This window comes from Panthera onca, chromosome F1 (assembly GCF_046562875.1).
Source record: "Panthera onca isolate mPanOnc1 chromosome F1, mPanOnc1 haplotype 2, whole genome shotgun sequence".
NCBI classification, from domain to species: domain Eukaryota; kingdom Metazoa; phylum Chordata; class Mammalia; order Carnivora; family Felidae; genus Panthera; species Panthera onca.
Window position 1 is genome coordinate 51,136,154 of NC_138355.1, and position 27,753 is coordinate 51,163,906.

Below are 27,753 nucleotides of genomic sequence, written 5' to 3' on the forward strand. Positions count from 1 at the left end.
ACTAAGAGACTGGTTCAGTGAGATGAAGCAATCTACCAACTGCATTTATGGACTGTGAAACTTCTTGGGGAAGTTTCAAAGGTGTGACTGAGGAACAGCAAAGTAACAGACTCCGAAATATGCCACTTTAGCATCATGTGGATTATTTTGAGTTGAAGGCAATCAAGCCCCAGCAGACTCAAAAAAACTTTTGACCTCTTCCTTAACTACGTAAATGAATTTAGATAGGGGGACTTGCCCAGAAAGAAAGCTATTATCAGAGATGGAGTCTGATCTGAATGACCTACCTATCTAGCAGGACAAACATCTAATTACCAAACATCTGCTTTTCTTATTGTCCTGTGAATTACCCTCCCCTTTGAAGTCCTAGACCCCTATCTCATTTCTTAACTCAGGATGGCTTATAAACCTCAATTACCCAAATCGTCTTTGGGTGTCATATTCTTGTGGGGCTTCTGTCTGTATGCAATTAAATTTGTTTTTCTCCTGTTAATTTGTCTTATATCAATATACCAGCCAAAGAAATCCAGAAGGATAGATTAAAAATGTTTTCTCCCCAACATTAGCCTCAGGGACCTCAGTTTAATATCAATGTTACAACTAGAGCTGCTTAAGTCTCACCCCAGAGGTGTGGTTGGAAGTAAACAAGATGGCTCATCTCCCAGCTCTGGGAAATCAAAGCAAGGCCAAGGCAAAGCAATGACCCCTTCTTCCAGACCCCTCCTTTGAGCAGTGAGACCCCACACTCTCAGCTACTCTGGTTTTGGTGTTTGACTCTCAGATTCTAATAATTGTTTATGCAACTTTGTTCAAATTTAAAATCAGAAGTTACCTATCATAAAATGTATCTAGCCCCTCCCTCCCCTTTAAAGCTAAGGTGAAGTTCATTTAAATAAGAAATACAGCTTTCTGTGCACCTTTTCAAATAACAGTTCTGTGAATGCTATTTTCTTCTGCAGATTATGCTGAAGCCAGTTTCCTCTTTGAATGAACTGTTCTAACCTGTGAATTCAAAATACAACAAGCCTACGTCACAAGCTGCACTGAGTGAACAGGAACTAAGTGCAGCTGGGGCTTTGTGGCTTCTCTTGTTTTCTTTCCTTTTTTTTCCTCCTCTTCAGACTGTTGCTATTGAATACTTTTTATTTTTTTAATTAAAGAGGGAGAAATGTGTTTTTATAAATCCTTTGCCTGCACCAAAAAAAATCAAATTAAAAAGTTGAAAACTTTCAAGAGAATGAAGAAGTTTCACTTTGCAGAACACAGAAAACTCCATTTGTCTCACTATCTGGTTGTTTCCCTAACAGTAGAGAGTATCTACTTCTCACTGTTTTTCTGTTTTCTCATCTGCCCTGCCTATGAAGAGAGGAAGAATGCTTTCTCTCTTTTTTTCTTTTTTTCTTGTTCCTCATTAAAACAAGAAGAAAATAAATTAAAAAAATTTTTTTTCCTGTTTATATCAATTTTCTTAGAACTATCACCACCTGGATGTTCCTGTCTGGAATATACCTTAAAAAGTGTGGGAGGTATAGAAAAAATGCATAATAAGTAGAGGAAGTTAAAAGATATCTGTTGAATGAAATATTGTCTCAGAATTATTTCCAAGCATCGAATTGTCCAATATTCTTTTCTTTTCTTTTTTTGAGCCATTCATATACAATTGATAGGGTGGGGGTCCAGAATTGACAGCCAAAAAAGAATTCTTGAGACATCTTTGGTGTAAAAAGGTGATTTTATTAAAGCACAGGAGCAGGATCCATGGGCAGGAAGAGCTGCACTGGGTTGTGAAGGGTGACTGGTTATATACTATGGAGTTGGGGGAGGTAAAGGCAAAACAGAGGCCTCTAAAAGGGCTTTCATGTGCTAAAGAAGACTCCTAAAATACTGGAGGCCTTGCTATTGTCAGGCTAAGGTTGTTTACCCTTTAGTAAGGCATCAAGAGAGTAGGGGATTCCTGGAGAAATGTTCTACTCTGTATTTGCCTCAAGGATTTGTCAATGTGCTGCAGGTTATAAGGAAATTTTTTATTTTACCTGCCATTTCCTTCTTGTCTTTGTTCCCCACGTCATTATGAATGAGGATCCTGGAAATAGAGTCTATAAGTTTCTGGAGATTAGGCTATTGATAAGATTGCCTTTTTCTCGTAACTTACTAAGACATTTGTAAACTGATGGAGACTCTTGTCTTGTATGACTGTGATCTCTATCAGCTACCATTTGTTTTCTCGATTCCTTTGTTCTTGGGCAGTCAGGAGTGCCTAAGGAACCTCAGGCCTATCCCGCCCTGGGGTAGGGGTGGAAGGGTGCTGTTGTTAGCTTGTGCTTTGCCAACAGCTTGCCGTAAGCTCCCTCAATCACATGAAAGTTAGCAAAACAGGGTCAAAGTTCAACTACAACAAGTGTAAATATAGGAGTTGTAAGAACTAATCAAATTCTGTGACATTATTGCTATTGTACCAAATATTATTCAAAATAAGAGGCATGTTCGTCTGGTCTTGAAAACAGGTTTTGCTACAGAGACTCTCATATTCCTCATAAGAAATGCTTTATGTGCATGAAGTCTGTACAGCTTCGTTTTTCTACAAGCACAAAACAAAAGATAAGAATGCAGTGGACAAAAGAGAAAAGTAGTTCGGATTTACTTATGATTCAGTTAGAAGTTTCCAACTGTGACTTTTTCCATAAGAAATGGAAATGTAAGCAACTGGCAAAGCTTTTTAAAAGTCTGACCTGAAAGTTAATTGCATTAAAAAGATGTCAGTGGTAAGGCATGCTCAAAGTTCAGCTTTTATCAGTAAACAGATTAACAACCAACAGATTAAAAAAAACCAAACAAACCTATAGTATAATTCTGTGGTCTTCCTGCCTTTTGCCCAGCTTAATGAGACATAGATCCTACTGAGTGGACAAAAAAACGGCCTGATACTTGCTGTTTCTAGGCTAAGGAAGTAGATTAGTCAACTGTGTCATCTATGAGTGGCAGGACTATGACACCAGTATAACTGATACTTTGTATGCCTCATCAAATGACAGTGTGCATGGCGTCATTTAATAATTTTAGGAGATAGGATGTTTTTACATTATCTTTTTGGCACACTTTTGTTGTTTTCCATTGACTGATAACTTCAAAATGGTTGCTCAGAATGAAAGAATAACAAAATATTTTATGAAAATGAATTCAGTTCTCTATTGTAGACTGCAAACTAGTAGAGTTTGTATCAGTGGTTCTCCGCCAAGGGTGATTTTGCCACCCAGGGAACATTTTACATCTTTAGGAGATATTTTTGATTTTCATGACTGAGCAGGGAGTCGTGAGAGGTCCGGGATGATGGTGAACATGGTACAGTGCATAGGATGGCCTCCCACAACAAAAAATTATCCAGCTCCTGTGTCTACGGGGCCAAGATGGAGAGATTCTATTTTGCATGAATGATCAGAAACAACTTACCTAACATGTACATGACATGATCCAGAAGTATTTTTGTTCTTTTCACATTACCAATTTTACATTACAGTGTTTTTCTACATATTTTCAGAGTTTCGTTATCAAACACAGAAAACAATTAGTCATGTTATACTCACCTTGAGCCTGGAGGACAAAATTATATTTTGAAGCACACAGAAAAGATGTATTTCCTCTTCTGTTTGTGTGTTAGTATCAATTTGCTTTTTCCCACTCATTCATAAACCCTAGCATAGAGGCCATCTTCAAACCTGAGAATAAGTTTAATGCAAATTTCTGGAAAAAAAAAGTTTTATTTTACATTGAAGTTATAAGCACTGTCAACATTATTATAACCCACATTATACTGAGCTATTAAATAGTAACACCTCTAGGTTTTCTTCATCTTGTTAAAATATAAGAGTAGAGTGAGGTATAAAATATTTACACAGGGGAAATCTGTATTCATTTTGGATTACGATTATGAAAATTCTCTTTCTATCCACTGCTCCCACTGTGACATAGGGCAGGAAAAAGGAGATGTGGAGAAGACTGGAAAAAATAATGGATGCAGTTCACTCAGCTTAGAGAAAAGATGTGGTGCTGCATTACTTAGCCAGCAGAACATATTGCCAGGAAACCAATTTCAAAGAAATCAGCTGGTAAGTACATAGTACCTCAGGTTCCATATGGAACTAGAATATATATATGTTCATGCATCTTTTAAAAAGCTGGGGGTAAAAATGACCTCTCGTATCAATACACAGTGAAGTAAACTACAATGACTCTGACCCTCCCTCATTATAATTATTGAATAACCTCTCCTATAAATCATTCTCAGATTATTTCTGAGCTCCTCAAAGGGGGCCTCACAAACAGCCACCATATGGCCCCTCATTTCCTCCTCTCTCTTGTGTTGCTTCCTGTTGCTGGTGTTTCCTGTCTTCAGCCATCCCCCGCAGCCCCTTTTCTTTGGGCATCTCTTTTCTTGAGGGCATCTCTCAGGAATTGAGAGGGATCCTGCTAAGGGGGCTGTCTCTATAGCCTCTCCCAGATGTGCTGGAATTGTGGATTTGGTTCTGAACAGGTTTAGGAAAAAATGCCTCTCTCTCGAATCTCTTGCCTCTTTTTGACACCCAGGTCCTTGCACAGCATTGTTTGAATGTACAGATTCACGATGCCTTTTCTTTGTAAGACAGTTCCTTCTATTCCATATTTCCCACAAGCAACTCCTAAAACTAACAAAAAACCCAACTCTTTTACTAGGTACAAGCGAAAGTCCAGACACCATCCATTGTTAGTCTCACCCATCCCTGACAATTTCTTTTCCTCTTTGACTAACAAAAATAATATGCAACCTTTGCTTAACCTACCAGTTAACATTCCTAAGACAGAATATTTATTTTCTTCATTTACATTAATGATGACATTATAAATATAATAGATGAAAATTTTCTTTACATTTATGAAATAGAAGGGCCATTTGGGAGATTAGAAAAAAAAAATAGTGTGTTCCAAAATCAAATAGGAAAGTCAGCAACTGGTACAGAAAACCAATTGTGATATTTAGAAACAGTTTTCCCCAACTCTTTGCTGTTCAGTTTCAGCCAAGTCATGCTGTTAAATGAGGGGGGGGGGGGGAACCTTTTTAATAAAATGGAAATGGAGTATAAAGTAAATAGTACAAGATGTCATTAGCCAAGATCAATGTAGCACACAAAGGAGAATTTCAATTAATCTAGAACTTTTGAAGAATCTAGAGCAGTTGAGACTTTTACTTTTGGTTGCACTGAAGAATTAAGGCCTTTCTGATTACTTCCACATTTATATCTCCAGCTTGACCACTCTTCTAAATACCACATTCATGTATCCAACGGCCAACTCACTGTTTCCACTAGTCAAGTGTCTAAGAGGAATCTCAAACTTCTGTGCTGAGAACTGAACTCCTGATGTCTGTCTCCACCACCATCCCCTCTGTCTCTGTCACACTTCCTTGTCTAAGTTCACGACAACTCCCGTTGTTTTCCTGTTCCTCAGGCCACAAACCTTGGAGTCATCCCTATTCATGCCTCTTTAAGTTTCTCTTTCTCCTTACATAAAACCCATCACTGACCTTGTCAGCTTCGTCTTCAAGGTGTGTCCAGAGTCTGGAAATTTTCACTACCTCCATGAGCACTGTCCTTGGACCAAGTCACCATCATCTCTCACCTGAATTATGGCAGTAGTCTCCTAGCCAGGCTGTTGCTTCCACTTTGGGCCCTAAACTAATTTAACTCAGATGCTGTAAGTTTGCTTAAAACCTTCCAATGATGTGCCATTTCTCTCAGAGTCAAAGTCAAAGTTCTTTGGAGGACCTGGAAAACCCTCCAGAATATGTTCCCTCACTTTCCTACTATTTGACCTGAACTTAAGTCCTGCCAAATTCAACTTCGTGGATGTCTGACCTGTGCAGTCACACAATGTCCTGTAATTAGAAGGTGCCCATGAATGGTTTAACGCTCCACAGTAGATAGTATGAAATTTTTAATAATCTTGAGCAGAGAGCTCTACATTTAAATGTCGCACAGGACCCCCCAGTTAATGTAACCAGTCCTTTTTTCAACTTCTCTTTTTCTCACTCACATCTCTCAAGCTGACCCCTCATACTGCTGGGAACAATCCAGGCACTCTCTCTTCTCGGAACCTTTGTATTTATTGTCCCCTCTGCTTGGCTTTCTCTTCCCTAGAGTTTTTATGACTTCACCTTCATCAGCTACAATCTTTGTGCTAATGTTAATTTTTCAGTGAGACTCACTTTGACCACACCATGTATATTGCAGACTGTCTTCCCATTTTTCTTACTCTGATGTATTTTTTTTCATTGTACTTATGACACACACATACACACACACACACACACACACTATATATATATATGTATGTATATATATACATATATATACATACATATATATATATATAAAATAATGTTTTTATTTAGTTTTGAGAGAGAGAGAGAGAGAGCAGGAGAGGGGAGGGGCAGAGAGAGAGGGAGACACAGAATGCAAAGCAGGTTCCAGGCTCTAAGCATTCAGCACAGAGCCCAATATGGGGCTCAAACTCGTGAACCTCGAGATCATGACCTGAGCCTAAGTAAGATGCTCAACCAGCTGAGCCACCCAGTCACCTCATGACCTTCTTATATTTTTAACATTTTGTTGATTATCTATTATCTATATTTCTCTCTCTTGACTATAATAAGCTTCATAAAGCAAGGATCTTTATTTCTTCACTGTTATAAACTTTGTGCCTGATACATAGTAGGTACTTAATAAATGTTTGCTGAATGAATGAATAAGCATTGGAGATTATCAAAGTTCAAGATATAACGTCTATAGTTAATATGTAGAATATGGAACAATAAGCTTCATACATATAGTTTTCATTACAGAATGTGACTCATTTCATTCACACCAAATCTCTTTGTTGTGTTGATATGCAGCTGGTTTGTTCTAATTCAAAAAGGAACATGTCAGTTTTATCCACTGAAGTATGAAAGAAATCCAGTGTAGTTTATGTAAAAACGGTCAACTTTAGGCCAATTTTGAAATACAACATATTTTGTGAAGAAATATAAAACAGAAGTTTTTATAACAGAAATATAAAAGCCTAGTAAATTGGGATTCTTCATTAAAAACAAATAAAACAGGGTGCCTGGGTGACTCAGTTGGTTAAGTGTCTGACTTTGGCTCAGGTCATGATCTCATGGCTTGTGGGTTTGAGCCCTGCATCAGGCTCTGTGCTGACAGCTTAGAGCCTGGAGCCCACTTTGGTTTCTGTCTCTCTGTCTCTCTGTCTCTCAAAAATAAATAAACATTAAAAAATTTTTTAAAAAGCAACAAATAAAACAAAGTAATACTCCTCCATTCCTCACATGCCTCCCCCTGACAAATAAATATGTGTAAATACACAAGAAGTATTTGGTGGTAAAACTGAAACCTGTTGGTGTTAATGGTTGAGTCTGGGCAGAACTGGAGGCAGAAGTTATCAGCCAGATTTGACTTGTCTTTACTGAGTTTCATTTCCTTTAAGTGCAGCTCTAAGTACACGGCCCTCTTCGTCTCTTCACGGCTGTGTTGCAGATGGATACTCTGGTACATCAACACATCTTATCCTGTCTTGAGCCCCGATACAGATGTTTGTCTTTATTTATTTATTTATTTATTTATTTATTTATTTATTTATTTTTCAGATGTTTGTCTTTAAACAGATGGCAGGTTACAAGCAGGTCTCAGATCTTTCTCTCTGGACATTATTGTTGTTTTTCTCTTGAATTATGTTATGAGTTCTACTCTTTGAACCTTTACTATCAGGTGATAATCTTGTTTCTCATTTTCCTGAGAAAATAGAGGCAATTAAAGGAGAATTTCTGCAAATTCCCACTACCTCATCTATTCAACCTTTGGCCTCTGGGCCTACTTATTCTATTTTCTCTGCTGTTACCATGGAGGAATCGACCCTGGTGAAGGCCAGAGCTAACTCTTCCTTTTCTAGAAGGATATTGCTACAGAAATTCTCTTTACTCCGGAATTTTCTCTCTGCTAATGTGATCTTTTTCATCAGGATGTAAATATGGATTGAGTCCTTAATTCTCTTTTCCTACTAAGAAAAGTTACATTTCTTGATCACATTATCCCCTTTCAACTACTGCCCTGATTTTTCTCTCTCTTCTGGTAAATTTCCATAATAGCATAAACTGTGCTCACTATCTCTAATTTCTTCATTTCCATTTTATTCTGACTCAAGCTTTTGCTTTCATTATTCCACAGACTGCTCTTGTCTATGTCACTGAAATCTTCTGTCATTGAAACCAAGATCTATGCTCAATCCCCTTCTTACCTGAACAAAGAGCAAAATCAGACATGGTTGATTATCACTTCCTCCTTGAAATATGTTTTCACTTGTCTTCCAGGACGAGTCTGGTTTTCCTTTTACTTCACTGGCCATTTCTTTTCATTTCCCATTGCTGGTTCCTCTTCATCTCCTGACTTCTTAAGTTTGGTGGGGTCCTCAAATCTATTCTGTTCTGATTTAATTCTTGAGTCATCTCATTCATCCTTATGGTTTTAATGCCATTCATATGTTGTATATCTCCTAAATTTCCATCTTTCCCTGAATATCTTCCCTTTAACTTGAATGTTTAATTGGTGTTTCAAAATTAGGATGTCCGTATTTCCCATCACTCTTACCTTATGTTTGTCAAATTCCTTTTGCTTTCCATGGACATATAAAAATTCCATTTTGTTGGTGCTCCTTTAGAGACAATCTTTAGAGTAAATCTCCATACCTCTCATATCAAGTCTGTAGTACATCCTGTCAGCTTTGTCTTTAAAATATTCAGAATCTGATTCCTTCATATCAATTCCACTGCTACTAACCTGGTGTAAGCTTTCATTTCCCTGTACTTGTATTATATCAGTAACCTCTTATCCAAGCTTCCTTTTTTCTCCCCCATCTCATCTGTCACCTTTAGTCTATTCTCAATATAGCAGTCAGAATGAGAATTTTTAAAAAATCTGATTATTTACTCCTCTGCTCAAAATCCTCCACTGACTTTGTATTTTACCCATAGCAAAGCCAAAGTCACTATGATGCCCTACAGGGCTGTAAGCAGTCCGACCTTCTATAATGTCTCTAACTTTATGTCCTTCTTGAATACTTCATTCCACTGACATTTTTTCCTTGACTATTGTTTTCCCCACTTAGAATAATATTTCTTGAATATCTGGATGACTTGGTCCCTTACTTCTTTAAAATTTTTTTTTAATGTTTATTTAGTTTTGAGAGAGAGAGAGAGAGAGAGAGAGAGAGAGAGAGAGAGAGAGAGAACGAGCAGGGGAGGAGCAGAGAGAGAGGGAGACACAGAATCTGAAACAGGCTCCAGGCTCTGAGCTGTGAGCACAGAGCCCAACACAGGGCTCGAACTCACAAACCATGAGATCATGACCTGAGCTAAAGCTGGTCACTCAACCGACTGAGCCACCCAGGCACCCCATCCCTTACTTCTTTTAAATTTTGTTTATATCTTGGTTTCTCAATGAAGTCTTGCCTGACTATGATATTTATATTGTGACTCTTCAAAACACTTTATTTTCCTTCCCTCCTTTATTCTCATCTACAGCAATTATAATCACCTAACATTCTATATATTTACTTGTTACTTTTTAAAATTGTTTGCTAACACTAGAATATAATTACCACAAGAACAGGTATTTTTGTCTTTTTGTCTATTGCTGTTCACCTGGTGCCTGCATGAGTAGGTGTTCAATAAATATTTTTTAAGTAAGTAGGTGTTCGATAAATATTTTTTAAGTAAGTAAAAAGTGGCCTTGTGGTTGTTTAATAATTATTTTATTATAGATATTTTCAGCTTAAGAGTTTGCGTGGGCCAGTAGCAACTCTTTGGTATTGGGCACCCAAAAAGCCCATGCTGAAGAGGAGGACATTCTGACTCTGCTCTCCCTCAGAGTGTGAAATATGAATGAAAAATAAAGGAAAAAGGAAAAATCCTTGTTGTAATTTAACAACCTGCTTTTCTATGATTAAATCTTTCCCATATGTGCAAACACTCAAATTTTCAGATATTTAGTTTAATTATCCATTCCAAAACATGAAAATGATAAATCAGAAAGAAAAAACTTAGGGGAATGCATGAATGATACATGTGTTTCCTGTAATCTTTTGTGGTATATCCAAGTTAGCATGATTCTAAATGTGTGTGTGTGTGTGTATGTGTGTGTGTGTGTGTGTGTGTATCTCTGCGCATGTGCCTACTTTTTAAATGTACTTGAAACTGCTCAAGAGAAGGGGATTGTCCTTGAGAAAACCCCAGGATTTGTCTTTGAAGCTGAGCATCTGCCTTCCCTCCATGACTCTCCTGATCTTTGACCAGAAGTAAATGGCATAGAGCTCCTGGGAAAGTGACTAATGGTGAGAATCTTTTAGTTCCTGGAATTTTTAAGGACAACTAACTTGATATTTATGGATGACTTTCTTTTTTTTTAAGACACTTACACTCCTTTTAAGGTATGTGAGGAAGAATGGATTCATTATGTTGTCATTCAGCAAATCCCCCAAAGTGTTTCTTCCAGGACCTATTCACTGAAAAGTTTAGTGAGCAGACCTCATATCATCCAATGAAAACACTAGAGGAAAGACAATAGGTGCCTCCAGTAAGTTCTCTGTTTTCTGTGGAAACTGTGTAGGTTGGTCATGTGGAGGTGAATCAAAGGATTTGGCCTTAATCTTTTCTTATCTTGGTTTTGTGATCCCAGGCTGATAACCACATGTGTGAATACTAACCACTTGTTTTTTCCTTGTGTGGTTTCTTTGTCTATGTACCTCCATATTTATAGGAAATATTTTATTAATTTATAGTTCGAAATGAGCTGGTGAGAGTTCATGTTTAGTTACTATTGATGTAAGTTACATTTGCATTTGTATGTAAGTGATATGTTGCTCATACAAATAGAAGTGGACTCCAGAACACTGTTCATTATCACCAGCCAGGTGTGTAGGGAATTCTGCTGGAGATTTTATAAAATCAAGAGATTTCATTGAGATTGACTACATCCATATTATAAGTCACTTGTAAATGACTAAATAAATAATTTATACATGTTCAATTAGTAATTTGTTTTATTCAAAAACTGTTTATTAGTTCCCATCATGTTTTGGAAATTGTTCTAAATACTAGAAGTGTAGCAGAAAACAAAACAGACAATTTCCTGCCCTCATGGAGCCTACATTCTAGTGGGAATGGTAGTGCAGACCATAAGCAAATATAGAAATTAACAATATAATGCTTAATAGCGACATACGAGCCATGCGATTTTAAAAAGTGGAGGACAAGGCACTGACAATGTGGAGCTTGGTTGGGATTCTCTCTCTCCCTCTCTCTCTGCCCCTCTCATACTCATGCTCTCTCTCTCAAAATAAATATATAAACATTAAAAAAATAGAAAATATAAAAAGTGAAGAATGCTAGACAAAAGGAGGTGATAAGACACAGCTTGCTTCACAATACTAAATGGACATAGAGTTGTCAGGGATTTATGAAGGAGTTTGATATAGGATGTGAGAGAAAGAGAGGAGTCATGGATAACTTTAAGGCTTTTGGCTGAGCAACAGGTGAATGATGGTGGCTCTAAGTGACATGCAGAAGGCTTTGGAAGGAGGAATAGGTTTGGGTAAGTGGGTGGAAGATCAACTGTTCAGTTTGATAAATGTTAAATTTATCATTTAAATTTAAATTTATCATCAAGGCCCCATTAGGTATCCAGGAGAAGAGACTGAACAGAGTTGGATGCAGGAGTCTGGACTGAAGGAGAGAAGTGAGGGCTGGAGATAGAAACTTGGAGGACATTAGTACATAAGCGGGACTTGGTGAGAGCACCTACAAAGTGCAGATAGAGAAGAACCTCAATATTGAGAAATTGGGAAGAAGGGGGTGATCCAGTAAAGAGTCAGAGGAGTGGGAAGTGAGATCTCATGGAACCAAGTGAAGAAAGTAGATATTATCATGAGGAGGAGGTCTATATGTGTTAAATGCAGCTGATAGATCAAGTAAGCAAAGGAATGACAAACAACTCCTGGAATTTGAAATGTGAAGATCCTTGGATCGTTATCACGGTGTGGTAATATGGTTAAGTTTCTAAAAGATTCCCTTTTTTTGCATCCCTATTCTCCATTATCTGTTAATATTTTCCTGTCTTTCTCAGTAGTCAAAGTCCTATGTTCATCTAAGTTGCAACATTATTTCTTTATCTTTTTCTTTTTCTTTCTTAACTAAAAGGGCTTCTTCCTCTCATGTCATTTCTCAAAATTCAGATTTTAGGCAGTTTATTGTCACACTTCCAAACATTTTTTTCCAGCTCACTCTCTGTGGTCTATGTGTTAAAAATTGTAGGCTAACTTTTGAAAAGCAAATTCAATTTGTCTTTCTACAGTAATATCCTAATAGTATTTTATTTCAAACTTTTTATTATGACCACTTGCCAGTGTTGTTCCAGCTATGTGCTTGTTACTTGGGCTCTTAGTGTTTCAGAAGCACCAGTTTCTCTAGCAGAGGTAGATAGGTCTCTTAGTGAATCAACAGTGTTCCAGCTAAATTAGTGATGTGGGTAATATTTCCTAGGGAATGTTCTTTTTTCTTTCCCATCATTTCAGATAATGGCTTGCCTACGTAGTCACTGGTTATTCAGTGGGAAAGATGAAATATTATAGTTCTTCAAATGTAGAAGAGGGAAACACATTTAGAAAGGGCAGAAGGTCAACAAATTTGTGTTAGGGGGAACTACTATTTTTACCAGCACCTTCTCACTAACTGTCTGGAATACAGGAGAGGAATTGGGAAAATTCTGTGTTTTAGTTGGTAGTTGGTAGAATGACTTTGAGGATTTGGGGGTTTATAGCTCATGTTGTATTTTTATATGGGAGCTTTCAGGGCACTGAAATCAGAACACACATTGTCATTTTTTTTTTTTTTTTCTGGGATGGAATTTTGAGAAATGAGAGCTCTTTTCAGTACATGATAAAAAAAAGCAGCCACTGCTGTGGCGCCAGTTCTGCCAGAAGTGACAATGCCAGCGGCAACTGGTCATTCTGATTAACCAGCTCAGCTGATATTTTGTGCACTTAATCTGTGCTTAGCATGTATGAGACCTTCTTTGTTAATTTTCTCACTTAATTTTCCTAACAAGCCCATTAAGTAGATATTACTTTTTTTTAAGTTTATTTATTTATTTTGAGAGAGACAGTGCAAGTGGCGGAGGGGCAGAGAGAGAGAGGGAGAGAGAGAGAGAGAGAGAGAGTGAGAGAGAGAGAGAGAGAGAGAGTCCCAAGCAGGCTTCACACTGCCAGCGCAGAGCCTGATGCGGGGCTTGAACCCATGAAACTGCAAGATCATGACCTGAGCCTAAACCAAGAGTTAGATGCTCAACCAACTGAGCCACCCAGGCACCCTAGTAGATATTACTAATGACATTATATAGAAGAAAATTCTAATACTAACCATGTTTAAGTAGTTTTATTAAAGACACACAGGAAGTAAATGATGGATCCCAGACTCTCTGAATTCAAAGTCTATGTCTAACCTCCTGACAACATAAGTGCTAGATAAACAGATGCACATATACAGCTAACCAGCAGATAGTCTCATAAATATTGGCAGGAACAGGAATGATCTTTTGTTAGGGCCATAGAAGTATATTTTCTATTGGCTCTTAACAGATTAGCATGAGAGATTATGGCATTCCTGACTTTTGGAGAAACAAGAAAAGGCATAAAATCATAAAAATGATGATGTTTGTAGCTGCATGCTATATATCTCAATGAACTAATAAACTAGCTGTTGAAAACCTTTCTGAGGTAGAGTAGCAAGTCTCTGTATTCAAGAATTCATTCATACTCTTTGGCATTGGACATATGTTGGTAGTGATGGAAGTTGGTATTGGCATGCCTACCTAGCAGCTTACCTGAACAATCAGCAGCAGAAGGACAGTTGGAAACATGACTTAGGAAAGTGCCTCAAAACCCTGGGCTATCAGAGATGCCTGGGTGGCTCAGTCAGTTAAGCGTCCGTCTTCCACTCAGCTCGTGATCTCACAGTTCATGGGTTCAAGCCCCATGTTGGGCTCTGTGCTGACAGCTCAGAGCCTGGAGCCTGCTTCGGATTCTGTGTCTCCCTCTCTCTCTGCTCCTCCCCTGCTCACACTCTGTGTCTCCCACTCTCTCAAAAATAAATAAACATTAAAAAAATTAAAAACAATACTGGGATATTGAATTATTTAGAGGGCCAAGAGTAGAATATGGAGAAAGAGGGCAGGCAGTAAGGGTGGGGGGTCTTCTCTTCAATTCTGCACTTATTATAAATATCTCTTTTGCCAATATTGATTACTTTTATAATATAACATTAGAAAAGTATTATTAATTGAAGACCTGAAGTCAAGTCAGCAAGAGTGTTGTAGAACTACAGTAGAGTATTGTAGTTCTCAGAGATCATAAAATCCATTCCAAGTGGATTAAAAATCCAAACCAAGTGCAAACTGACCTTGCAGATTAAAACAAGAAAGAAACATCCAGGTAAAAAATCTCCTTAGCAAAGTACCTCAGTCCAGGCATCAATTTGGGAAACAGGGCTAAATAATGGTAGTTCAGTAATGTGGTTTAATACTGAACCAAAGGGTGCTTGGCTGGCTCAGTCAGAAGAGCATGTGACTCTTGATCTCTGGGTCATGAGCTTGAGCCCCACTTTGGGTGCAGAGATTACTAAAATAAAAATAAATTAGGGTGCCTGGGTGGCTCAGTCATTGAGTGTCCAACTTTGGTTCAGGTCATGATCTTACCTTAGTTTGTGAGTTCGAGCCCCGCATCGGGGTCTGTGCTGACAGTTTGGAGCCTGGAATTTGCTTCAGATTCTATGTCTCTCCCTGTCTCTGCTACTCTCTCTCTCTCTCAAAAATAAATAAACACTAAAAGAATCTAAATAAATAAATAAATAAATAAATAAATAAATAAATGCTAGACCGAAGCCTTTCCTGGTATAGGATGTAGCATACCTCATTTCTATGGCAAGAGCTGCCTTAAGGGTAAACAATTCTCATTTTGTAAGTAAAGGCTTATTTATGTTTTACAGAAATGGGAGAACAGGGTCTCAAGAGATAGGCAGAATTTTTAGATTATGAGTTTGCAGTGACTCAGATCACCTTTTCTGCATCAGTTTTTCCAGTGGGGTTTGAGATGCAGTCCTGACTCCTGTGCTCTGTCTGCTTGTGTTTTGCTTTATGCGCCTCTGTTTCCCAGGTTGTCTGTTGAAGATGTTGTGAGGTCTTTGTGTCAGGGAACACAAATGTCCGTTTTGATATTGTGTGCAATACTTTCGTGCCGGGTCCAGCAGTTTTCACATTCTATTGCCCACGAAAGTCACCTGAGAAAATCATTACAAATGCACATTCCAGGATTCCTCTCCAAGGTGCTGTGATTTAGTAATTCCAGGGTGGAGCCCCGGAACATATATATTTTTTTAAAGTTTATTTTGAGAGAGAGAGAGAGTGCATGTGCGAGCTCAAGCAGGGGAAGGCCAGAGAGGGACTGAGTGCATGCACACGTGTGCGAGCGCACACAAGTGCACACAGGGGAGGTGCAGAGAGAGAGAGAGAGAGAGAGAGAGAGAGAGAGAGAATCCCAAGCAGGATCCATGCTGTCAGCCTGAAGCTCGACTCAGGGCTGCATCTCATGTACCATGAGATCAAGACCTGAGCCAAAATCAAGAGTCAGATGCTTAACTGAGCCACCCAGGCGCCCCAGAACATATCTTTTTTAAAACCAGTTCTCTCTGGGGATAATGATTATACTTTGGAAAACACTAGAGTCATCAGTAAGAGCTCAAAAGACACATACCAAGTGATTACTGATGCCTGGGGAGTAAATAGAAGAAAGAGCAAAGAAATTCAAGAGATGTGATTTAATTTTGTTTCCTGTAATAATTACTGGCTCTCTTAGTTACACATGCTGTTGAATATTGCTTCTGAAGTGGTAAAGTTCAAAATGTTCGTCAGTGCAAAGTCACCCATTCGCACAGTTAATACACCTCTTCACTCCCACCCCCATTTGCTTTCTTCACTCTTTGTTCTCTTTCAAATTTTGGCCAAAATGTCACTTCCTCAGAGACTTTCCCTAACTTCTTTAAACACTTTAAGAACCCGGTCCTTTTCTCAGCCCTTACTATGTGGCAGCACTTACTGCAGCTGTAATTTTTGTAAATACACATACACACAATACACCTACACAAATGTATGTGTGTGTGTGTAGTCACTTATTGTCTGTCTAACTTTGTTTATTTAATCAGTAACTTACCTGCAATGTGTAATACCATTAGCATCTTGTAGGTTTTGGCAACATTTAAGAAACAGATAAAGGAATGAATGAGTGATCCATTTGGCCATCCATATGTTATATGGATAACTTTTTTTAAACATTGATTCTGAAAACCAAAGCTTTTGAGAATGCATGTTGTTGTGTAGTTTGTTTTGGTGCGTGCTATTTTATTTGGTTACTCTGTTGATAAGGTAGATATCATTATCCTTTTTTTTTAAGTTTATTTTTATTTTGAGAGAGAGAGAGTGAGAGAGAAAGTGTGCTGTCAGTGCAGAGCCTGACTCGGGGCTCGATTTCATGAACTGTGAGATCATGACCTGAGCCGAAATCAAGAGGCAAACGCCTAACAGAGTCAATTACAAGTAGCAAGTGGCAGTGTCTCACATTTTCTGTCTCCAAATCCAGTGTGAGCTCTTTTATAGTACATTCTAAATGCAAGGTAATCAACCCTGCTATTGCAGGATAGTCTCTATTTCTCTAGAATCAAGGAAAGCATCTCAGGATCATTATCTCACAAACTCCACATTTCTGGAACCATGCGTTGGGAAAATCCATAATGTATGCGTTGTGTCTACATTATGCATTTTGGTGCTGCCGACAGTAGGCTGCACAGTGTGGTGCTTCTGTTGACTCTCCGACAAAGCAGTGAAGGGAGACTCTTTCTGCTTTCCTTCTCCTATATACCTAGGATCATGTGGGCAGAGTTTAATCTTTGGTTAGAAAAGTAGAGCAGAATGAGAGGACATACTCAAATAGAATTAATGTTTCTATTAACTAGCAGGCTGTGAGAAGTACTTCTTACTGACACTACCCCAAGTCTACGCTAGGTACGTAGTAGTGTGGGTTTCTCATATTCACCTCTGGTGTATATGTGAACAAAATAATTGATTCATTCTTCACAACCGACAGAACAACATTCAGACGAAATTGTTAACCTCTGTCAACTTGTTTATCACAATACTCTATGCATGCACTGTGATGAGTTTTGAAACAGAGTAGTTTTCTAGGTCATTTGTGAACATCTCTAAGGGAACTAAAATTTCTAATTATGATAATTTCTGTATATTATATGGCCTCGAATAAGAATTCTTGATTAAAATATTTAACAAAACACAATGTTACCAAAGCCTCTATTAGTCTTTCTGTTTAGAGTTTTGTTTTGTAAATGTTATTTTTTAGAAAATTTTTTGTTTGGCATGGTCATGAGGAAACGAGTAGGGGTCTTTCAAGGTCTCTGATCTACTACAGTAGTCTACATTAAAGACAAGATTGAAAAGCAATACTACAAACTAATGTTACCTTATTACATATGGATTTCATTTCTCTTCCGATGGTTAAAGGTTGAATTTTATAGCCAAATAAATTTCATGTGATGCATCCATGTGATTTAATATTAAATCCAAGAAAGAGTATTCTGATCCCAGTTCAGCACATTGATTCTGAATATAAAGCACCATATAAAAGCACCCACTTTTTTAGCAGGTAAGAGTAAGAATTGAAGAAATTACTCCAGAGCAAACTTATGAAGTTCTGGACCAGTTCAGAAAAGATGACATACACTCAAATTTAACCCTGTCCCTGGGTGAATTAGGGTCTGTGATCATGCAAATATGAACTCTGGTGCATGGCCCCACCTGGTTTCTGACTAGATGTATGGCAATCATTTTAGAGCTATAAAAATGACTTTATGAAATCATACAGTTAAGAGGGAAAGTTTGGTTGATCTTAATCATAAACTAGTAAGGCAGCTACCTGGCTACCTATCTATGTGATATTGCAGTATCTATGTAATAAATAAAAATGAAGTGTCAGGGCGCCTGGGTGGCTCAGTCAGTTAAGCCTCCAACTTCGGCTCGGGTCATGATCCTGCATGAGTTCAAGCCCCACTTCGGGCTCTGTGCTGACAGCTCAGAGCCTGGAGCCTGCTTCGGATTCTGTGTCTCCCTCTCTCTCTGCCCCTCCTCCACTCTCTGTCAAAAATAAAAACAAACAAAATGAAGTGTCAGGTCACTGAGTTCTCCAATTTTCAGTTTCTCCAACTGGCAGAATGAATCTTGGTTTTACTCCTGCCAAAAGAGCCAATTCCAAGCATGGATATTGAACAAACTTGTCCTCACATTGATCCACCTTGGTTTGGTATTTTGATGAATTATACACAGGAAATGGCCCAGTGCAAAAAAAGCCACCCCACTAGCTCTGAAGCCAGTCAGCTGAGAGTCACTCTGGGGAGGCAGTTCAGTGCACTGATTCTGAATATAAAGCACCATATAGCACTATTTAATGGGGTACAAGATGGGCTTTATTGCCTACGTATTTAAACCCATGCCAAGAATGTTACAAGGAATCGCAGAGGGAAACACAGTAAAACATGAATTCTGAAATATGAGAAACAATTGTTGATTTGAAAACCAGAAAATTCCAAAGCAGTGAAGATATTCTACTTAGTAAATGTAACAAATCTATTTTTAATATTAAGTGGCATATACTCTACCCTAATAGAAAGTTTCTTCACAGCTTACTAAATACATACTGAAAATATGACTTAAAGAATATATTCACTTGAAGAAATGCCATATTATGAACCAAATGGGGCTCTCACGCTTCTCCTAATATACCTGGTCTTAACTTGGACTCCTGGTTTTTACCCTAAACATAATTTCCAGGTTTATTATATCACTTCGCTGATGAAAAAAAAAATTCAATGGCTCAACATTACCATGGAAGGGGGCTTGAACTCCTTGGGTTTGCATTTATGTTCTGATTTCAACCTACATTCTCAGCCCTGGCTCCACTCTTCTCCCAGGCTATCTCTGCACAGCCAAGTGAATCCAACCCCTATTTCCTTAACTTCCCTAAAGTTTTCCTACTCTGTGCCTTTGTTCCACTTCTGGTTTTCTCTTACAACACCTCATTCTTCCATTTTATCCTTTCCAAAGCTCACACCAAGTACAATTTCTCTCTAGATTGCTTTACCTCAAAGATATTGTTATCTCACTGTGTACATATCTCTGATTATCAACATCAGTCATTTAGCAATATATTGCGTGTTGCCTTGTTTGGCTGTTCCTTTTTGCACTTAAAGTTTCTTCCCCCAATTGGATTGCAAATTCCTGAGCATCAGAAGCATATTTTACATGTCTTTTAATCTCTACAGCATCTACGAGAGTGCCAAGCAAATAGCAGGTATTCAGAATATAATTTCTTCTATAATCATTTTGGAAGTTTAATTTAAATAAAAAATTGCTGAATCATTTTCCCCCACCTGCCATAAGATTGTAATTTTAGATCTGAGATTCCGTTTGAGCCCAACATCTTTGACTTTGTTATAAACTTTAACAGGTAGAGTCTGTATAATCAGTCAACAGAAACATGTCCTAAATTAATGTGGGTGACCTAAGTTCCTTTGCTGTATCTTGTACAAGTTTTATGTGCTGCATCAAGAAAAGCAAATGACTGCTGAAATGAGTAATACAGCTTCACTGGTTAGTCAATCTTCCTATTCCGGAAGCGAAGACTTCCACGCAAGGCTCGGTTACATCCGCACCCTGCAAAAGGAAGTTTTGGGCAGTGTCTGCAGTCTGTGTTCAGCATGCGTGTCCCACACAACCACATGGTCCTTATAAAACCACCTATATCCGTTCTCATACACCATGTCTCGCCATTGTGTTAATCATTGGTGACAGCTGCACTTTTTTTTTAAACTGCTGTGCTCTTTTGTGGCAATGTGGACGTGGTGGGTAATGAGTAAAGAATGCCACTTTAAAGGGGATCATCTCCTATATCACTTTTATATACCATCAAAAAGAGTTACTTTGTTACATATCCACTTCCTTACTTTAGACTTGGAGTTCTTGGAAGGGAGGAATTGTTTCTTATTTCTTTCTCATCTCCAGCACAGGGCCTGAAAAATTGCAGGTGTTCAGTGAATGTTTATTGATAAATGTTTGAGGAAGGAATAAAGGGATCGAGTTAGTGTCCATAGAAGGTGGAAGAAATTGATAGCAGCCCCACAGGCAGTGAATCAATTCACAAATGTTTGCCAAGCTCCTGTTTGTGAGCTGTGAACTTCAGAGTACAAAGGGAAATATGATAGAACAGTCATTAAAGCTCACTTTTTAGGGGCGCCTGGGTGGCTCAGTCGGTTAAGCGGCCAACTTCGGCTCAGGTCACTATCTCGCGGTCCGTGAGTTCGAGCCCCGCATCGGGCTCTGGGCTGATGGCTCAGAGCCTGGAGCCGCTTCCGATTCTGTGTCTCCCGCTCTCTCTGACCCTCCCCCGTTCATGCTCTGTCTCTCTCTGTCTCAAAAATAAATAAACGTTAAAAAAAATTAAAAAAAAAAAAAAGCTCACTTTTTACCTAATTTAAAATGAAAGCAAGTGGAAAGAGGAAGTAGGAGGAAAAGAATTGTTTATTCTCCCCTAATTCCTTTACTGAGTGCAGACCTTGTATAGTAAGCTGTATGGAATGCTATGAATGCTTGTTTCTTCACTTTATGCGTTATTATAGAAAGCACAAACAGGTTTGTTTAGCCTTCTTACGTTTTAAAAAATAGAAAAACTTACATCAATATTGACACGTATGTCTATTCTTGAAAAGTATCGAGCAACAGGGAGGACTTCTGCACAGCCATACTTGTCTCTGAATGGCTGCCACTGACAAACAGGACACACAGACACTATTGCGGTCAGTCACTGTATATGTATGTTTGAGACACGTAGAGCTATACAATTGGAGTTGGCATCGCACGTGGGCGTTTCAGAAGTACTGATTAAGTTAGGATGGGAGGGGGGCATAGACAGTAACACATTAGCTGATTTTTAAGTAAGTTATGTACTTTAGGTAGGTATAATGGAAAAGACATTGAATTAAGAATTTTTTGTAAACAAAATTTGTCCCTGCTTAGCTGTGTCTACGTCTTGACACATTCTGGAACTTATTCTCTTCATTTGTTTAATGATGTCACTTGGTGCTCACTAAAGCTGCTCTCAGTTTTACCATTTTCTGATACTTTAGTTAACTATCCAATGGAAGTAGAGTACAACACGTGTAGGGAGAGAAAGAAGTAGAACTTAGAGGAAGCAAACTGACATCTAGTCCCTATTTCCCAGCTACTGTTTTGCATTGTATCTTTTTTTTTTAATCGTTTAATGTTTGTTTATTTTTGAGAGAGAGACACACAGAATGCCAGCGGGGGAGGGGCAGAGAGAGAGGGAGACCCAGAATCCAAAGTAGGCTCCAGGCTCTGAGCTGTCAGCACAGAGACCGATGTTGGGCTTGAACCCACAAACCGTGAGACATGAGCTGAAGTAGGACGCTCAACCCACTGAGCCACCCACACGCCCCAATTGCATTGTCTCTTTTAATCTTCACTAACGTATCATGAGGTAGTTGTATTATCTCCATGATATGGGTAAAAAACAAGGATTTGGAGTTCAAGAGCACACTATAGAGGCAAAAAATGTGTCCTGGTTTCTTTGATCTTAAATTTTGGTTGCTTCCAACTGGCCCTGTTGATTTGGGTGCCTTTTCTTCCTTAGAAAACTGGATTGGTGATGTAAGAGCTTTACCCCAACTCTGAATTATATGGTTAGATTTAGAATGCTGTGAAATCTTAAATGATATGACAGATATAAAGTACCTGGCATGAAACCAGGTAAATAATACACAATAAATAGAAATCCCATCCCTTTTTGATTGCCTTAAAATATCATTATATTTGCATATTTGAGTGAATTCACAACCTTAAACACTTACAGATTGAAAAAGTTTATAGCAATAAAATATGAGTTCTTTTCTTTATAGATAGTAAAATGTTCACTTATAGCCATATAGTTCACATGTATCTACAAGAGTCGATCTATCTGTTCGATCTCAGTTGAACTGAGTTGGGAGCATAGCTTACTTAAGTAATATAGTTATTATTTCATAGTCATTGTCAGGAATCAACCTCGATCATATGTATATCAGAAGGAATTACCATAACAAAGAAAATCTAATGTAAATCTTGGCATGGTGGTTACTAAATGTATTTGTAAAGAGTAATATAACAAATCTCTTTTGTTTCCAAGGTGCTAACACAGACTGAAATAACAAACTTTTCTGTTCTTGGAAACCAGAAATGTCTTGGGGAATCCTGGAAAAAAAAAAAAAAAAAATCTCTGTAAGCTGATCAAGCCCAAACTGTTGCCAAATAAAATTAACTCAAATAACACCAGCTCAGCCCTATCATTTAGCCTATTTTGGGAATCATGAAACACATATTTTATTTTATTCTGGCAGCCACATAGCCAAAGTGAATTAATTATTAGTGGTTAATAAAAATACTCAGAAACAGAAAAAAAAAGTTTCGTATTTCATGATAATGAATAAACTTGAATTGATGATAGGCTCTGGGATGAAATGGGAAGAAAAAGACAAGTAGAAAAGATTACTTTAATTGGTTTGATGTCGAGTGTGTGGTCCTACTTCCATATTGAGAAGGGTCTGAACCAGCCCAAGAGCCAAGCTCCCTGCTTTGTGGATGTTAGGAAGGAGCAGTATGGGAGTGGCAGTCAGCAGCTTACTTTATACTGAAAGCAGCCTGTACAGAATAAATTCAAAAACAAGAGGCCTCTTGTTGTCATCACCTGCTTCTATTTTTTTGTCCTATAATGTAAGAAGAGTTCTTAAAATTTATAAAGGACAAATATCAAGAAAATGAACTTTTTCTATAACTTTAAATAATTTAAAATTAGATAGCATCAAATTTGATAATACTTCACCTCTGTGCCTGTATGTTAATGCTTAGAGAGAAATGCATATGGCTTTATTTTTGTATTTCATTTAGCCTGAAAGTAAAATGAAGTTAGCTATATTTCTTCTTCCCTTTCTCCTTCTCCTCCTCCTCCTCCACCTTCTCCTTCCCCTTCTTCTTCTTCTTCTTCTTCTTCTTCTTCTTCTTCTTCTTCTTCTTCATCGTCATTTCTTAAATCTATTGAAGCCCCATGATCAATGCAAAACCACCCCTGTGCCCTCCACCCACCCACCAACACACATACATATATACAGACTTCTTTTTCCTTTTGGAAAATATGTGTGTTAACTGAACTAGAGATCTAAAATATTTTACTATTCAAACAAGAGTATTTCTCACACAGTATGGGTATCACAAAGCTTTTGAACAAATTTTTTTTACTCCTATAATTTCTATAATTCTTCACTTTATAAGCCTGATATGGTCACAAACTAGAGAACTGTAGAAGCTTATTGTAAACAGTGTCAAAGAGACTTAAAAAAAATGAATTTTGGCAGTTAATTGTTAGATTCACCCTCCCACACATCAACTCTGTGGCCGCGTTTGGTTGTCAGCTTTCCCATTCACAGTGTTCTAAGATAGGGAGACAAAAAAGCAGATTTCTCAAGTTCAGATAAGAAAGTTGATCCTGACAGCACAATGATGAATTCTGTTCAGAGAAAATGCTATTGCAAGTGGCTCTTTCTAGACTAACCATTAAGAAGTAGAGTTGTTCCCTCTACCTCCTCCATTCTTATCATTCAAGCAAAATACAAATTGAGAAAGTAGGAATATGGAGTGTAGAAGATTAATGTTCTTTATTTTGTAAAACGGTAAGATTTTACTTAAAAGTAATAGGTTACAGACAAATAATATGGAGAAGGGCTGAAGGCCTGTCCTGTTGAAAGAGCTATTAAATGCTCTCTTGGTAGAAAAGAGAGCCTCCAAGCCTGGCATGCTTCCTTTGGGAATTGTGATTATTCTGCAGCTTTGGAAATGAGGAAAGCCCCAGCTGTGGGAAGTGGTTTCTCTTCCTTTTCCCCATGGGTGGTTCTGGGGGAAGAGAATCTGGAAATCCAGCATTAAAGACATTTAAGCTACACATTTCCCCAAATCAGTATTTCATCAATGCATCACATTGTGGGTGGGTGGAGGGAAGGTTATTTTTTACATCAGTTCTAGCATGTAGGGAAAAGGTCTGGAAATAAAAATTACTGACAGATTAGAGATAGAAGAAGGGAATGCAAATTTGTTGAGTACTTCATTTGTGTCACACACCAATCTATTACCATAGTGTCTTGTTTACTTCTTATTATTTGTTTGTTTGTTTGTTTACTTTAGAGAGAGAGAGAGACCAGGAGCAGGGGAGGGGCAGAGGGAGAGAGAGAATCTGAAGCAGGATCCATGCCCAGTGTGGAGTCTGAGGCAGGGCTCATCCCAGAACCTTGAGATCATGACCTGAACTGAAATCAAGAGTCTGATGCTCAACCGACTGAGCCAGCCATTTACCCCAAGACTGTATAATTCCAGACTTGCACGGGTGGGATTGAACCACCAGCATTTCAGTTCACAGCCCAATTCGCTAGCCAATTGCAATTGCACCACAGAGACTACCCTCCAGCTTACTTTTTAGTTGAGGAATGAGACTCAGAGAGATTAGGCAACTTGACCGAGTTTGCGTGGCTAGAATAAGCAGAACCAGGATTCGAACTAGGATCTGTCAGCTCCCAAAGCCTGCATACAACCTCTCCACTTCATTACTCTGAACATCCAAGAGCTGAGAAGCAAAGCCTTTACACACGATCATCTTTCCTGGTTAAAACAATCAAATAAGCAAATGAACAAATCTTGTTTATATTGTTTCACTTTGTATAATAGCTTGCTTAGAAAGAGATAAAAAGCAAAGCTTTCCCAATAGAGCTGCTTCTGTCTTTTGCTTCTTGAAGTCATTCTTAGAGTGCAGGGTATCTGGGATGGCTCAAAAGGTCTTAGAAGAACAAGTGTCATAGGTATAGCTTTGCTAACCAAGGCTGTCAGGTGACGGCCAGTCTGAAAGTATACCTGGTGTGATTATACACTCATACACATACACATATGTGTATTTATAAATTGCATGATTATATTATATATAAATTATTTAGTGATCTTTGGATTTAAAAATACCTTAATAAAAACTCTGGTTTTAAGTCTAGGATCCTATTCTGGGTAGTAATAAATAACTGAATTTGATTTTAAGGATAGCTGTGAACTGTTCTTCTTAAACTTCAGTGTTCCTAAGAATCACCTGCAAGGTTGTTAAAACACAGATTCTTGGGCTACCTCCCAAGATGCTGGTCCAGGATGTCTGCAAATGGCACCTAAGGTTTGCATAGCCAACAAGCTCTCACTTGTGCTGATGCTCTGGTCCAGGGGGCCACACTTGGAATAAGTCTGGCTGGGAACTTGAACAAGACAGTAGAAAAATAGGGAGACATTCTGAACATTTTCTTTCTGATATTCAGGCTTTAGCCAGCTGCAGGCATGAGACTGGAATTCATTCTTTTTCTCTGATAATTTCTTAATTCAATTCAGTTCAATTCAGGATATATTTTTGAGCATCTTCTCTGTTTCAAACATGGTACCATGGGCTGTGAATGAAATTTAATCTTAATGACTTTAACAAAATAGTTGCTAAAAGCTTTCACATTGTTCTAAGCTAGAGTTTAAAAAACAAATGATTTATTCCCCACCCCCCCCCACCTTTTTTTAGAAAATAATTTTGATGTTTTCCAGACTTTTTCTCCTAACTGAGCAGTTAACAATTTGATGATAGAGTCAAGAATCCAAACATTTCTTGCTATGCTCACCCTTGTCTAAGCCACCATCTCGCCTATTGCAATGATGATTGCTAATTACTTTCTCCACATCGGTGTTGTTCTCGCTGCGACACACTAGCCACGAAATACTCCACCATAAACAGATAATTGCACTTTCCCGGTAACAATCCTCCAGTGTTCTCACTTCACTAACAGTAAAGACAGTCATTAGAAGCATGGGCAAGCCCATGTCCACCTATGCCCTCAACTCTGTGACTTCATCTCCCGTTACTCTCCTCTCTCTCTTCTAGGTGCACAGCTCGCCTTGCTATTTCTTAAACATACGAGGCATTTTCTGCCCTGGGAAGTGCTGCTCATGTTGTTCCTTCTACATGGAATGCTGTTCCTCCAAATATTTACATGGCTTCCTTCCTTATCACCCAAATCTTAGCTCAAATACCATCTGTTTAGTGAGGCTCTCTCTGACCACCTAATTTAAATAATAACCCCCCTGCACATAATTTCTACCTACTTTCCCTGTGTTATGCTTCTCCTTAGTATTTCTCAACATATAGCATATTATATATTTTTATGTTTTTTATCAATTGCCTGTTTCCATATAATATGTATTTAAGGGTTTTTTTTAAGTTTATTTATTTACTTTGAGAGAAACAGAGAATAAGTGAGGGAGGGGCAGAGAGCAAGGGAGAGAGAGAGAATCTCAAGCAGGCTCTGCACCGCCAGCTCAGAGCCTGATGTGGGGCTTGAACTCATGAAACTGTGAGATCATGACCTGAGCCGAAACCAAGAGTCAGATGTTTAACAGACTGAGCCACCCAGGTGCCCCCTATGTGATACTGTTTTAAAAACATTTACATTATTAGCACAAAACTAGAAGTACTGCAGACAGTCATCAAGCTTTTCATGTCTCTTTGTGTATGAATCCAGGTTGAGTTTTCTTACTTCTGGAAGCTTTTCCTCACCCAGCCCATTTTCATTTCTCATATATACAGTGGGTGCTTAATTGTTCTTATGTGTATATATTATTTCATGTAATCTTCAAGTGTATGTACAGATGCTATGTATGTGCTATTGAAATTTACTCAATATATGGAATGGCCTCTACTGGATTGAAGATGAAGTAGTACTTTTAAACAATTATCATTTTTATCTTTGTTTAGAAACTCAAAGGAAAAACCCTAATTAGAGGTGATTATTGATATAAAAAATCAATAAATATAGTACCAACTTTTATCCTGATTTTTAAAAGCCATTTGGAGAGATAAATGGTTATGTGTAAGAATTTGGAGGATGAAAATGAAATTTAAAAAAAATTTTTGATTTTATGTAATTGCCATTTCTACTTTTCTTCTTCTTCTCCTTCCCCTTCTTCTCTTCCTTCTCCTTCTACTTCTCCTCTGCTTTCTGCTCTTCATTTTCTTCTTTCTTCTACCATTTCTGTCTTCTTCCGACTGTATATAGTCTTAATTTTGTTTTATTTTTAAAACAAATATTCATCCTTTTTCCTTAGGAAAAAAATTTCACAATTAATTTAATGCTTCCAGAGAGCTAATATCAAAGTCATGGATCTGTTGGATGGGCAGGCTAATCCTGGGTGGATGGAGAGGATTAACTTTTTCCTGGGCAAAAAAAAAAAAAAGAATAGCTGATTATTCATTAATTAAATCATATATATCTAGGCTGTCTTACATCTTTTGGGAGACACAGAAAAATATTAAAACGTGATCTTAGCCTATGAGGAATTTATAATCTAACTGGGAAATATGAACTAATTAGTTAGCAATATATGATAGCAGGTGGATATAATT

The 27,753-nt window shown here is 38.0% G+C and overlaps 2 long non-coding RNA genes across 2 annotated transcripts in view; both read left to right on the forward strand.

Moving 5' to 3' along the window:
• Window positions 1–27,753, forward strand: part of LOC144614815 (uncharacterized) — a 374,779-nt gene that overhangs the window by 214,787 nt on the left and 132,239 nt on the right. The window lies entirely within an intron of this gene.
• The window catches only part of LOC132686510 (uncharacterized), a 33,639-nt gene continuing 9,767 nt past the window's right edge, over window positions 3,882–27,753 (forward strand). The window contains exon 1 of the long non-coding RNA XR_009613720.3: window positions 3,882–4,103. This is a non-coding gene — a long non-coding RNA (uncharacterized LOC132686510). The remainder of the gene's footprint in view (window positions 4,104–27,753) is intronic.